At 45.7% G+C, this 15,098-nt stretch overlaps 1 long non-coding RNA gene across 2 annotated transcripts in view; it reads right to left on the reverse strand.

The window, feature by feature from the left end:
• The window catches only part of LOC134947639 (uncharacterized), a 199,776-nt gene that overhangs the window by 47,599 nt on the left and 137,079 nt on the right, over positions 1-15,098 (reverse strand). For both annotated transcript variants that reach the window (XR_010182673.1, XR_010182672.1), the window contains 2 exons: positions 7,797-7,961; positions 6,872-6,965 (listed from right to left, as the gene is read on the reverse strand). This is a non-coding gene — a long non-coding RNA (uncharacterized LOC134947639). The remainder of the gene's footprint in view (positions 1-6,871; positions 6,966-7,796; positions 7,962-15,098) is intronic.

Here is a 15,098-nt window from a genome sequence, read left to right on the forward strand (position 1 = left end):
CAGTTTTAGCATACCTTAATAGCAAAACTGTGGCAGGGCATGCTGGGATGTGTAGTTTCACAGCAGCTGGAGGGCCACAGGATGAAGACCCATGCTCTACACCATACAGGGCAAACCCTGTGAAAATTATTTCGATTAAAAAGGAATTACTCCTTTATTCGGAGTAAATAATATACAGCACAGGACAGCACCACTGAACTTATATGGCAGCACCACTGGACTGGATTTATACGGCAGTACCACTGGAATTATACGGTAGTATCACTGGATTTCTATGCCAGTACCACTGGAATTATATGGCAGGATCAGTTGAATTATACGGCAGTATCACTGGAATTATATGGCAGTGCCACTGGACTTATAAGGCAGTACCACTGGACTGGATTTGTACGCCAGTACTGCTGGAATTATACACCAGTACCACTGGAATTATACTGCAGTATCACTGTATTTATATGCCATTACCACTGGAATTATACGGCAGGATCACTGTACTTATATGCCATTACCACTGGAATTATACGGCAGGATCACTGGAGTTATACGGCAGTACCACTGGATTTATACGGTAGTACCACTGGACATATACTGCAGTATCACTGTACTGGATTTATACGTTAGTACCACTGGAATTATACGGCAGTATCACTGGACTTATATGGCAGTACCACTGGACTGGATTTATATGCCAGTCCTGCTGTACTTATATGCCATTACCACTGGAATTATACGGCAGTATCACTGTACTTATATGCCATTACCACTGGAATTATACGGCAGTATCACTGTACTTATATGCCATTATCACTGGAATTATACGGCAGGATCAGTGGAATTATACGGCAAGATCAGTGGAATTATATGCCAGTACCACTGGATTTATACAGCAGTACCACTGGACTGGATTTATATGCCAGTCCTGCTGGAATTATACGTCAGTACCACTGGAATTATACGGCAGTATCACTGTACTTATATCCCATTACCACTGGAATTATACGGCAGTATCACTGTACTTATATGCCATTTCCACTGGAATTATTCAGCAGTATCACTGTACTTATATGCCATTATCACTGGAATTATACGGCAGGATCACTGGAATTATACGGCAGGATCACTGGAATTATACGCCAGTACCACTGGATTTATACGGCAGTACCACTGGACATATACGGCAGTATCACTGGACTGGATTTATACGCCAGTACTGCTGGAATTATACGTCAGTACCACTGGAATTATATGGCAGTACCACTGGAATTATACGGCAGTACCAATGGATTTATATGCCAGTACCACTGGAATTATACGGCATGATCACTGGAATTATATGGCAGTATCACTGGACTGGATTTATACGCCAGTACCGCTGAAATTATACGCCAGTACTACTGGAATTATACGACAGTATCACTGGAATTATACGCCAGTACCACTGGAATTATACGGCAGTTTCACTGGGCTGGATTTATACGCCAGTACCACTGGAATTACAGCAGTATCACTGGATTTATGCGGCTGTACCGCTGGACATATACGGCAGTATCACTGGACATATACGACAGTATCACTGGACTGGAATTATACACCAGTACTGCTGGAGCTATACGCCAGTACCACTGGAATTATACGGCAGTATCACTGGATTTATACAGCAGTACCGATGGACATATATGACAGTATCACTGGACATATACGGCAGTACCACTGGACATATACAGCAGTACCACTGGACATATACAGCAGCACAGGGACACCACCACTGGACTGATGCAGGATAACACCGCACCAGTGCAATGGACTGGATTTATACAGCAGCACTATACATATGGCAGCAGAGGACACCACCACTGTGACTGGACTGATGCACCACAAGACACTACCAATGTACTGATGCAGGACAATACAGCACCACTGCAGTGGACTGCACTTATACAGCAGTACTGGACATATGACATATACGGCAGGATCACTGGACATATACGGCAGGATCACTAGACATATACGGCAGTACCGCTGGACATATACGGCAGCACAGGGACAACACCTCTGGACTGATGAAGGACAACACAGCACTACTGCAATGGACTGGATTTATACAGCAGCACTGGACATATGGCAGCAGAGGACACCACCACTGTGACTGGACTGATGCAGCACAAGACACCACCACTGGACTGATGCAGCACAACACAGCACCACTGGACTGGACTTATAGAGCAGCACTGGACATATGGCAGCAGAGGACACAGCCACTGTGACTGGACTGATGCAGCACAATACACCACCACTGAACTGATGCAGCACAACACAGCACCACTGGACTGGACTTATACAGCAGCACTGGACATATAGCAGCAGAGGACACAGTCACTGTGACTGGACTGATGCAGCACAATACACCACCACTGAACTGATGCAGCACAACACAGCACCACTGGACTGGACTTATACAGCAGCACTGGACATATAGCAGCAGAGGACACCACCACTGTGACTGGACTGATGCAGCACAAGACACTACCACTGAACCGATGCAGGACACTAAGGATGGAGACATGTCCTCTCTCTACACTCTCCAATGCCGGAGTGAAAATGGCGGCGGCACGCGGCTCCTTATATGGAATCTAAACCCTCGCGAGAATCCAACAGCGGGATGATGAAGTTTTTCCTTGTTCTGGTTTCCGAGTCAGGCGGGAAAACCCGAGCCTGACTCGGATCCAGACTCGGGTAGTGAAGTCTGGTACGGTTCGGTTCTCAGGGAACCGAACCCGCTCATCTCTAATTAGAAGATGCAGAAATGTGCTCTCTTGTAGATGCCGCTATCATCGCCCACTAATAAATATATTTTCCTGTTCAAAACCTGTTCATTAATGCAAAAATAAGATTATGATGTCACACATAGGCATTTTTGTTGTACTCATAAATTTGAACTTTCAGAAATGACCCTAAATGACTCTCCATGGAGAACACTTATTTAATAGCTCCAGTATGCACAACTTGACCTATACCATTGTGATATAGCATAATAACAAAATAATCTGTTAGAATCTAATGGAGAAATTAGTACATAATGCAGCATCAGCAAATGTGTAACAGTCACCTTGAATGCTATTGTTACAGTCAGTGGTTTCAGTTAAAGAAATACTACGGAAATGTTGCTTACTAAAATGGGCAGACTGAATATTGCTGAAAAGACACTTTTGCTGTGCACCTTTTTTCTATAAAATGTGCAAATTATCTGAAAAATTTGAAAATGTGAAATTATTGGCTATTCACCTTTTACATTGTTTCCTCAAACTGGAGAAAAATATGTATTTACTAGTCTTTTTGAAACAGCTTTAACTATGTGTCTCTCTCTCTTTAATCTCTCTGTAGCTGCAGGTTGGAGGGTGCTAGCTTGGGTGCTGACAGGGCATGGGGAAGTCAAGAAGCCAGTGAGAGCTGTGAGGGTAGTGGGGTCTCCATCCAGCTCTTACTGTGCTAGACTGATTTAGCATGTTATAAAATAGATAATTATGAATTTGTTGAACCTAATGTACAGGGCAGCGCCATAACTAGCGGTGTGCCAGCGGTGCCTTGCCCACAGCGCATGTGCACTGTGGGCGCACCACCTGGCAGCACCCACACGGCCGCTTCCCACCACACTGACGCCCGCCGCCATTAGCTGCAGCGCTGACCGTTGTCCCTCATGTAGTGGTGCGCTCAGCTCTTTCTCTGCCGAGCGCACAATTACATACAAAGTAGCGCTGCAGCTTCTCCCCAAATGCTCCGCCCCTTGTTGTGTGTTCAGAGCCCAGGGAGAGACGTGATGATGTCTCTCCCAGCCAGCGCACCTCCACAGTGCCCATCGCAGTGAAGAGCCTCGGCATTCGGGCGGGGGCAGTGGCCTAACTCCTCCAGCCATAATCATTTGCAGCCGGGTACCAGCTGTCATGGGAGCACCACAGTGCGGGCGCTGCCACTGGGACAAATCTGCCAGGTCTTCCATAAGGTGAAGATCTATACTGTTTTCTTTCACCTTTATCTGTATTTTTATCCAATTTTTATTTTTACGTTTATATATATATTTTGTGTGTTTAAATTGACACTGTTAACGGTGTAGCAGTCCATTAAGGTCTTAGAATATATATTCTGTTTCTTATTATTGCAATTTAATATGCTTTAGATCACAACTGGTTTGGATTATCGTGCCCTTTTTTTTCCCAATCCACCAGAAGCCTATTAAATTTGTAACCCCTCATTTGACTTTAGACGCGGCCCCCGCCTTGACTCTGCCTGCCGTAATGTAGAAGAGGGGGCTCTACCTGCCGTAATGTGTAAATGGGGGCTCTACCTGCCGTAATGTGTAAGAGGGGGCTCTACCTGCTGTAATGTGTAAATGGGGGCTCTACCTGCCGTAATGTGTAAGAGGGGGCTCTACCTGGCGTAATGTGTGATAGGGACTCTACCTGGTGTAATGACGTGTAATTTGAAGAATGGAGACTAATGTGCAGCGTAATATGAATTGGTATTATTTTGTGGTCATTATTATTTTTAAGCCATGCCCCTATATTTTTGTAGTGCGCCCTTGCCCTTTTTTCAGTATGGGTAGGTGGGAGGGGGCGCCAATGCTGTTTCTTGCACACAGCGCTAAAATGTATAGTTACGGCACTGGTGCAGGGCCACAACTAGCAATATACATGCGGTGCTGTCACACAAAATCGCTGCCCTGCGGCCCATGCTTCTGCCTAGCACAGTGCCTAGAATGGCACCCTGCAGCACATATCACTGCTGCTGTGCCGTCCAGAGCATCCTTTGAATGCTCAAATATACGCACCCTGCTGCATCTCTATAGCCGCTCAGTGCTTCCCGGTGCTTTTTTATGTGTATCTTTTCTTACAATCTCTACAAGCACTTTCTGTATTGCAAGTATTTATAAACATTGCCCTTTTGTGTCGTTATTGAGAACAAGTTTTCAAGGGCAGAAAAGGAAGTTCTGAAAAGTCTTTGGGGTCCATACTTTATTTAGTATACAACTGGAGCATATAACTGATGTGCACTAAGGGGGTAATTCTGAGTTGATCGCAGCAGCAAGTTTGTTAGCAATTGGGTAAAAACCATGGTGGTCATTCCGAGTTGTTCGCTCGCAAGCTGCTTTTAGCAGCATTGCACACGCTAAGCCGCCGCCTACTGGGAGTGAATCTTAGCTTATCAAAATTGCGAACGAAAGATTCGCAATATTGCGAAAAGACTTCTCTGTGCAGTTTCTGAGTAGCTCGAGACTTACTCTTCCAGTGCGATCAGTTCAGTGATTGTCGTTCCTGGTGTGACGTCACAAACACACCCAGCGTTCGCCCAGACACTCCTCCGTTTCTCCAGCCACTCCCGCGTTTTTCCCAGAAACGGTAGCGTTTTTTCACACACACCCATAAAACGACCAGTTTCCGCCCAGAAACACCCACTTCCTGTCAATCACACTACGATCTCCAGAACGAAGAAAAAACCTCGTAATGCCGTGAGTAAAATACCAATCTTCATAGCAAATTTACTTGGCGCAGTCGCAGTGCGAACATTGCGCATGCGCAATTAGCAGAAAATCGCTGCGATGCGAAGAAAATTACCGAGCGAACAACTCTGAATGACCACCCATGTGTACTGCAGGGGAGCAGATATAACATGTGCAGAGAGAGTTAGATTTGGGTGGGGTGTGTTAAAACTGAAATCTAAATTGCAGTGTAAAAATAAAGCAGCCAGTATTTACCCTGCACAGAAACGAAATTACCCACCCAAATCTAACTCTTTGCAAATGTTATATCTGCCCCCCCCTGCAGTACACATAGTTTTGCCCAACTGCTAACAAACTTGCTGCTGCGATCAACTCAGAATTTCCCCCTAAGCGTAGAGTACATTTAGTAAATAAGTAATCCATTTGTGTCAACTTTCCTAATAAGAAACCACCACAGCTTTACTACATGCTCATAAAATTAATTAAAAGTGAAACATTTGAATGGGGTTCCATATGATAAGAAATTGGTCACGAGGTCATGGACACACTTATATACAAGAATAATGTTCTGATTTCAATTAAGGTAACAATAAGACTAAACTAATATTAGCTTGCAAGCCCATTGTTTATACATAAGTTATACTATAATGCAAGTAATTTCTTCCATCCGGGATCTGGCCAAGATCTCGGCGGTTGGGATCCCGGCAGTCGAAATACCAAAGCCGGGATTCCGACACTACTCGGAATGCCAACACTATTATATGAGTGTGACAAGGAAATATGCAATGGCTGCTACTCTAAATGTATGCATAATTATGTATAGGTTTGTATAGTTAGCTTTTATAGCAAGGACATAGGCTCCACACATGGGATGTGAGTGCAGTGGTGCAAGTAGAGGAAAATTCTCAGTGGCAAAAATGGGCATGGCCACGCATCACGAGGGGCATGGCCACTCAAATGGGGAAGGGGTGTCAGAATGACACTTAACCCATTTCGAGTCACTCTGGGAGCACCCCTCTGTTTCTCGCAGCCTCTCTTTGTCCCTCTGTGTCAGCATCCGTGTCTCATCAGCCCCACTCTGTGTCTCTCATAAGGCCCCTTCTTATGACTCTCATTGCTTCTCATCAGCCTCCCCCCGCTATCTCATAAGTGCCCTCTCTGTTTCCCATGAGCCTCCCCCTCTGTCTCTTATCATCCTCCTCCTCTCTGTCTCTCATCAGCCTCTGATATTGTGTCTCATCAGCCTCCCCCGCTGTAACTCATCAGCCTCCCATTCTGTCTCTCACAGCCTCCCCTCACCTCCTTTGTCTTTCGGTATAATTGCCACCCATGACTCTCAGCCTGGCACCATCATCCTGTCTCCAGGACACCCATACCTACCAAATGCTGCATGCGGATGCTGATCCATGTTCCCGGGAGGATCGGTCGGCTCCTCTGCAGTGTCCAGCGTGGGATGACGTAACTCATGCTGCATCTAAATAAAATACATTTTATCTTGCAACTGTACAATGTCCGGGCTCTGTCTCCCTCTCTTCCTGTGCCCTGCAGTTTGTTCCATTTTCATGTCAGACATAAAAATGTAACAAACTGAGACCTGCCGATGGTAAGGCGGTATGGGCATACAGCATACCTGCTTCTAATTTCTTAATGGTACGCCGTACAACCCAATACCAAAATACTTGCACCACTGTGTGATTGTCAATTTCTTCTACTGTGTTATCTGATTTAATAAGCTGCTACTCATGTCCATGCATGTGCTGCACTAAGGGGGTCATTCCGAGTTGATCGCTAGCTGCCGTTGTTCGCAGCGTAGCGATCAGGCTAAAAATTGGCATTTCTGCGCATGTGTACGTAGGCGCGTCGTACGGGTACAATGAGCATCGTGGGTTTGCATGAGTGTAACGAACATTCCAGTCACATGGCCGAACGCAGGAAGATTGACATGAAGTGGGAGTTTTTGGGTGTCAACTAACCGTTTTCAGGGAGTGCTTAGAAAAATGTAGGCGTGGCTGGGCGTTCGCTGGGCGGGTGTGTGACGACAAAAGCCTTCCCTCCATCGTTAGAATTAACGCACACGAAGAGTAACTACAGGGCTGGTCTTGTTTTGCACAAAAAGATTTTGCAGGCGCTCTGCTGCACAAGCATTCGCACTTCTGCAAAGCGAACATACACTCCCCAGTGGGCGGCGACTATGCGTTTGCACGGCTGCTAAAAACTGCTAGCGAGCGATCAACTCGGAATGATGCCCCAAAAACACACATTAGCTAAGGGAGGTTTTACAGTAATTGTTGTCCAGATTGGTTACCATAAGAATAAGCTTTTGTTCCTCTTCCAGCAACCCACGATCTGAAGACTACAGTGGGGAACTTTACTTGAGCCACTTCTCTCCGCCAGGGTTGGGTAGTCCTGCGGATTCAGGAGGTGAACACTTTAGATTTTCTGTGATGGGCTGAGTGAAGTGGGCAGCCACCTGGGAGATAGAGAGAAGAGTTCTACATATGATATAATCTGTGCTAACTTTTAACTGTCAGATTACCCGAAGAGGGAGAATATGTGACATGGGGAGTGGCCAGTTAATTATACTTAGACATTTAGGGGTATATGCAATTGCGGTCGAATTCCCTAAATTGTCGAAAAACTGGACTTTTTTGCCACAAAAAAAAAATTCGACAATGCAATTCAGTACTTTCCGTCAAAAAAACGGACTTTCAAAATTCGACTTTTTGAAATTCGACATTTGTCAAATTCGACTTTTCTGCAATGGTACAAATGCGGCAATTCGACAAAAGTATATTCAATTGAAGTTTGGAAATTCGACAACAGTGCTTTTAGACAGTAAATTCGTCATTTTCAATCCGCCACACTTTGGTGGGTGAATCTAATAAAAAAAATTTAAAACATGTTTTTTTTGGTGTTTTTTTTATTGGTAATAGCATATGTATTTATATTAGAAGGGATTAGGTACTTGGTTTGTCTTTTTGGGAGGCACAAGTATTATTTATATATTTTTAAAAATATTATTTTTTATTTTTTATTTTATTTTTAAATGGAATGGTAAAATCCCGGAAAAAAATGGCGTAGGGTCCCGCCTCCAAAGCATAACCAGCCTCGGGCTCTTCGAGCCGGTCCTGGTTCTAAAAATCCGGGGGGAAAATGGACAGGGGATCCCCCGTATTTTTAAAACCAGCACCGGGCTCTGCGCCTGGTGCTGGTGCAAAAAATATGGGGGACAAAAAGAGTAGGGGTCCCCCGTATTTTTTACACCAGCATCGGGCTCCTCTAGCTGGACAGATAATGCCACAGCCGGGGGTCACTTTTATACAGCGCCCTGCGGCCGTGGCATTAAATATCCAACTAGTCACCCCTGGCCGGGGTACCCTGGGGGAGTGGGGACCCCTTCAATCAAGGGGTCCCCCCCCAGCCACCCAAGGGCCAGGGGTGAAGCCCGAGGCTGTCCCCCCCATCCAAGGGCTGCGGATGGGGGGCTGATAGTCTTGAGAAAATGACAAGAATATTTTTTTTCCTGTAGTACTACAAGTCCCAGCAAGCCTCCCCCGCAAGCTGGTACTTGGAGAACCACAAGTACCAGCATGCGGGAGAAAAACGGGCCCGCTGGTACCTGTAGTACTACTGGAAAAAAAATACCCAAATAAAAACAGGAGACACACACCTTGAGAGTAAAACTTTATTGCACACCTGCCGACACACACATACTTACCTATGTTGACCCGCCGACTGCCACGTCTCCTGATCCGACGATCCAGGGTACCTGTGAATAAAATTATACTCACCTCAATCCAGTGTCCAGACATAAATCCTCGTACTTGGCAAAACAAATAAACGAACACCCGGACCAGCGGACTGAAAGGGGTCCCATGTTTACACATGGAACCGCTTTCCCCGAATGCAGAGACCCCCCCTGTGACTGCTGTCACAGAAAGGTCTCTTAAGCCAATCAGCGAGCGCAACGTCCTGGCACTCTGCTGATTGGCTGCACGTCTGAGCTGTCAGACAGCGCATCGCAAAGCCTCTCCATTATACTCAATGGCGGGAACTTTGCGTCAGCGGTGAGGTCACCCGCGGTCAGCGGCTGACCGTGGGTAACCCCACCGCTGACGGCAAAGTTCCCACCATTGAAAGTAATGGAGAGGCTTTGCGATGCGCTGTCTGAGGTCACACGTGCATACAGCCAATCAGGTGAGTGCAACGAAGTAGCGCTTCCTGATTGGCTGAAGGGACCTTCTGTGACAGCAGTCACGTGGGGTCCCGGCATTCGGGGAAAGGGGTCCCATGTGAAAACATGGGACCCCTTTCAGTCCGCTGGTCCGGGTGTTCGTTTATTTGTTTTGCCAAGTACGAGGATTTATATCTGGACACTGGATTGAGGCGAGTATAATTTTATTCACAGGTACCCGGATCGTCGGATCAGGAGACGTGGCAGTCGGCGGGTCAACATAGGTAAGTATGTGTGTGTCGGCAGGTGTGCAATAAAGTTTTACTCTCAAGGTGTGTGTCTCCTGTTTTTATTTGGGTATTTTTTTTTCAGTAGTACTACAGGTACCAGCGGGCCCGTTTTGCTCCCGCATGCTGGTACTTGTGGTTCTCCAAGTACCAGCTTGCGGGGGAGGCTTGCTGGGACTTGTAGTACTACAGGAAAAAACAATATTCTTGTCATTTTCTCAAGGCTATCAGCCCCCCATCCGCAGCCCTTGGATGGGGGGGGCAGCCTCGGGCTTCACCCCTGGCCCTTGGGTGGCTAGGGGGGGACCCCTTGATTGAAGGGGTCCCCACTCCCCCAGGGTACCCCGGCCAGGGGTGACTAGTTGGATACTTAATGCCACGGCCGCAGGGCGCTGTATAAAAGTGACCCCCGGCTGTGGCTTTATCTGTCCAGCTAGTGGAGCCCGATGCTGGTGTAAAAAATACGGGGGACCCCTACTCTTTTTGTCCCCCGTATTTTTTGCACCAGGCGCAGAGCCCGGTGCTGGTTTTAAAAATACGGGGGATCCCCTGTCCATTTTTCCCCCGGATTTTTATAACCAGGACCGGCTCGAAGAGCCCGAGGCTGGTTATGCTTTGGAGGGGGGACCCCACGCCATTTTTTTCCGTGTTTTTTCCCGTTTTTACCCGTTTTTAAAAAATCGGAACAAAATCCGTCAAATCGGCCGTTTTTCGTCAGCGGGACTATCGAATCCGTTTTTTATTGCATATGGTCAATTTCGGCACCCACTTGCCGAAATTAGACTGTCGAATTGTTTCGAATTGAAAAACGGCCGAAAAATTGCCGCGATTCGCCGCTAATTGCATTTACCCCTTAAAATGTCTATTGGTTCTTCCAATAATAAAAGTTAAACACAATTTATTTCCATGTAAACAGCACTATTCACTGACCAAATTATCTAAAAAAAACAATAGGTCACTTGTATACCTGTAGCATTGCAAAACAATGACAGCCAGTTCCTGCAAATTCAGAGAGATTGTTTTTTGTTTTTTAGTTTACTATCCCTCTGAAATATTCTTATGTTGGCTGCTTCATATGATGATACATAGTTAAATGGTTAATTGTTGTCTGTTAACTGTGTATTATTGTGCATGACTCACCTGTCTAAATAACATCATACTGTATGTCTGAGAAAATATTACTCACCAAACTTAAAGGTCAGACTGTCTAGACTCCAGGTGCAGTATTTGTATACATGCCTCTATAAAAGTATTTTCATTTACGCAAGTCTGTCACTGTGTTATTGAAGAGTCACAGTGCTGTACAGCTGTACAATACTTAGCCCAAGAGATATTGATAACTTATCGTATCCTGGAAGGATGCAGCCACAAGGTGATTGACAGCGGTGGTTGTCAGGGGGGGGCATTGTCGCGGCATTGCGGTGGCGTGGCTGGAAAAATGAGGACATGTCGGGAGCATTTTTGGGGCAGTTGTGTGACATCACACAAGGCCGCTTCAAAAAGAAAATGGTGCCGGACCGCCTGCCAGCGCAGACAGGCTGTGCTGACAGGGGTCAACCTTAAATCTACCTTAAATCTAAATTTAATTGCTGGCTCATTGTGAGACAGCACCACACACATGCTGGGCAGCCTTGCCCTGTGCTGGGCAGCCCCCAGCATGTGAGGAGATGGACGCAGATCTTGCTGCGGATGCAACAATCTGCATCCATCTCTGAATGAGGTCCTTAATCCCCATCAGTATCCTTGAGAAGAAAAACTACAAAATTAACTTTGCAGAAGGAAAAGTGTACTGTGTTCAATAAGAAAGGGACAATAATAGCTACTGCTACCCGATGCCGACAACTCTATGGACTGGATTCAAATGTTATCCCCCCTTCCCGGCCGCTATCGTGCCTGCCTGTGGTATTCTAATGTTACTGCCGACGGGCGCAACAAGTTCATTTCAGCTCGCTACCCCCGGAGATCAGGTCTGAATTAGGCCCTATAAACAATCATGATCGTCCTGTGCAGGGGTGTATCTAGGGGTCCGTGCGCCCCTGGCAAAGTAAAGGACTGGCACCCCCCACCCCCATATTTGAAATAGGGAAGGAACGTGTGTCATAAAAAGGAGTGTGGCCACTCAATAGTACCCCAATTCAAATTACACCACACAGAAGTGTCCCTTACTCACATTACACAGCATCGTAATAAAAGCACCCTGTTGGGACATTATTTTGGAGTCTCTGAGTGCCGCCTGTTTTATATTTATATATATACATACATACATACATACATACATACAATGATGGGGGAGACAGAAGCGGCACTCCAGAAGCGAAACGTCGGTGTATTTTTCATACATTGAATATAAATTTTACTTCTTCACTAAGTTCACTAAGATCTTCCAGCAACTGGGATCCATCACTGTATACACCTCACACTGAGGGCACCAGACCATCTATTTTGTTGAGTGTAGTGCCAGTCTGAATGTTTTTTTATATATATGCAGTGGTCGAAGTGGAAATTTTGAAGTGGGTGTATGGAAAAGTGAAGGTTGCAATTATGTGCGCGCAGCTCCGGAAAAGGGGGCGTGGCCACTCAAAAGGGGCGTGTCATTTAGTGTTGTTTTCCACACCATATACCCCTTATACACATTATGCACCACAATAGTATGACCCCTTATACTATCTAGTACTGGTGCCTCTTTCACATTACAGCACAGAGTATGAGCTGAAATTCACATTAAACCACATGGTAAGAGCCGAAATTCACATTATAGCACACAGAATGAGCCAAAATTCACATTATACCACACGGTATGAGCTGAAATTCACATTAAAGCACACAGAATGAGCCGAAATTCACATTATAGCACATGGAATGAGCTAAAATTCACATTATAGCACACGGAATGAGCCAAAATTCACATTATAGCACACGGAATGAGCCAAAATTCACATTATACCACACGGTATGAGCCGAAATTCACTTTATAGCACATAGTATGAGCCGAAATTCACAATATAGCACACGGAATGAGACGAAATTCACATTATAGCACATGGAATGAGCTAAAATTCACATTATACCACACGGTATGAGCTGAAATTCACATTAAAGCACACAGAATGAGCCGAAATTCACATTATAGCACACGGAATGAGACGAAATTCACATTATAGCACATGGAATGAGCTAAAATTCACATTATAGCACACGGAATGAGCCGAAATTCACATTATAGCACACGGAATGAGACGACATTCACATTATAGCACATGGAATGAGCTAAAATTCACATTATAGCACACGGAATGAGCCAAAATTCACATTATAGCACACGGAATGAGCCAAAATTCACATTATACCACACGGTATGAGCCGAAATTCACTTTATAGCACATAGTATGAGCCGAAATTCACAATATAGCACAAAGAATGTGCCGAAATTCACATTATGCCACATGGAATGAGACAAAATTCGGGGAGAGTGACAGCAGGTACATAGGGACAGGGAGAGTGACAGATGGACAGGGAAAGTGACAGCAGGGACATAGGAACAGGGAGAGTGACAGAGAGAGGGACAGCAAGGGCATACAGTAGGGACTAGGGAGAGAGAAAGGCAGCAAGGTAAGATTACCTATTTAGCAGCGGCGGTGCTGAGGATGCTGTGGTCTGCGGTGCAGTGGATGAGGAGGCTGTGGTCGGCATGGTGCGGAAGAGGCAGACATGCAGAGAAGGTCTGAGGGTGGTGGCAGGGCAGTGGCAGTGTAGCAGAGGAGGAGGAAGAGGGCGGCGGTGGCGGTACAAGGAGGAGGAGGCTGTGGTCGGTGGTACTATGTCTCCTATGGGGATCCGGTCTGAAGATCGACACTGTCTAGGTCGACAATGTTTAGGTCGAGCACTATAGGTCGACAGTCACTAGATCGACAGAGTTGGAAGGTCGACAGGGTTTATAGGTCGACAGGTCAAAAGGTCAACATGAGTTTTTCACATTTTTTTTTCTTTTTTTGAACTTTTTCATACTTAACGATCCACGTGGACTACGATTGGAACGGTAATCTGTGCCGAGCGAAGTGGTAGTGGAGCGAGGCACCTTGCCCGAAGCATGGCGAGCGAAGCGAGCCATGCGAGGGGACACAGTGCACTAATTGGGGCTCCCGGTCACTCTACGAAGAAAACTACACAAACCCCCAAAAAAACTCATGTCGACCTTTTGACCTGTCGGCCTAGCACATGTTGACCTAGAAACCATGTCGACCTTCCAACCCTGTCAACCTAGTGACTGTCGACCAATAGTGGTTGACCTAAACATTGTCGACCTAGACACTGTCGATCTAATGATCCACACCCCTCCTATGACCGCAGCGCTACTTTTTCAAATCTGCCTGATTGGCTGCTGGTCTACGGCAGATAGGAAATAGTAGTGCCGCGGTCATAGGAGTGAGAGCTCGATGCGGCGGCAGGAGGCAGACTGACTCAGTGCTCGAAGAAGTGCTGGTATGCCATACCGTTGAATACCGGTCCACTTCAAGCACTGGATATATATATATATGTATATATGTAATTCTTGCACTGTTGGAGGCAGTAGCTGAACCCCTCTCCCCCCCGGTAATTCCTCACCTGCTGTGACAGCCAGCAATGAACACAGCAAGCAGCAGCCATTATAATTGGTGAGGAGGGGCGCCGCCCAAAAGTGCCACCCGTGGCCAGTAGGTAGCAGCTGAATCCGTTCTTCTTCCTTCCCTACCGTGCCGGATAGTTCCTCACTTGCTGTAAGGGCCAACAATGAACACAGCATGCAGCAGCGGGCGCTGGGGTCCGGCACTGCACCACTTTACTAACATGGAACTCTACATAAACTACACCTCCCAGCAGAAAAATATTGGTGCCCCCTATATATATATATATATATATATATATGTATATATATATATATATATATATATATACAGGTTTAGTATCCCATATCCAAATATTCCGAAATACGGAATATTCCGAAATACGGACTTTTTTTAGTGAGAGTGAGATAGTGAAATCTTTGTTTTTTGATTGCTCAATGTACACAAACTTTGTTTAATACACAAAGTTATTAAAAATATTGTATTAAATGACCTTCAGGCTGTGTGTATAAGGTGTATATGAAACATAAATGAATTGTGTGAAT

The sequence above is a fragment of the Pseudophryne corroboree genome, chromosome 8, assembly GCF_028390025.1.
Source record: "Pseudophryne corroboree isolate aPseCor3 chromosome 8, aPseCor3.hap2, whole genome shotgun sequence".
In the NCBI taxonomy this organism is placed as follows: Eukaryota; Metazoa; Chordata; class Amphibia; order Anura; family Myobatrachidae; genus Pseudophryne; species Pseudophryne corroboree.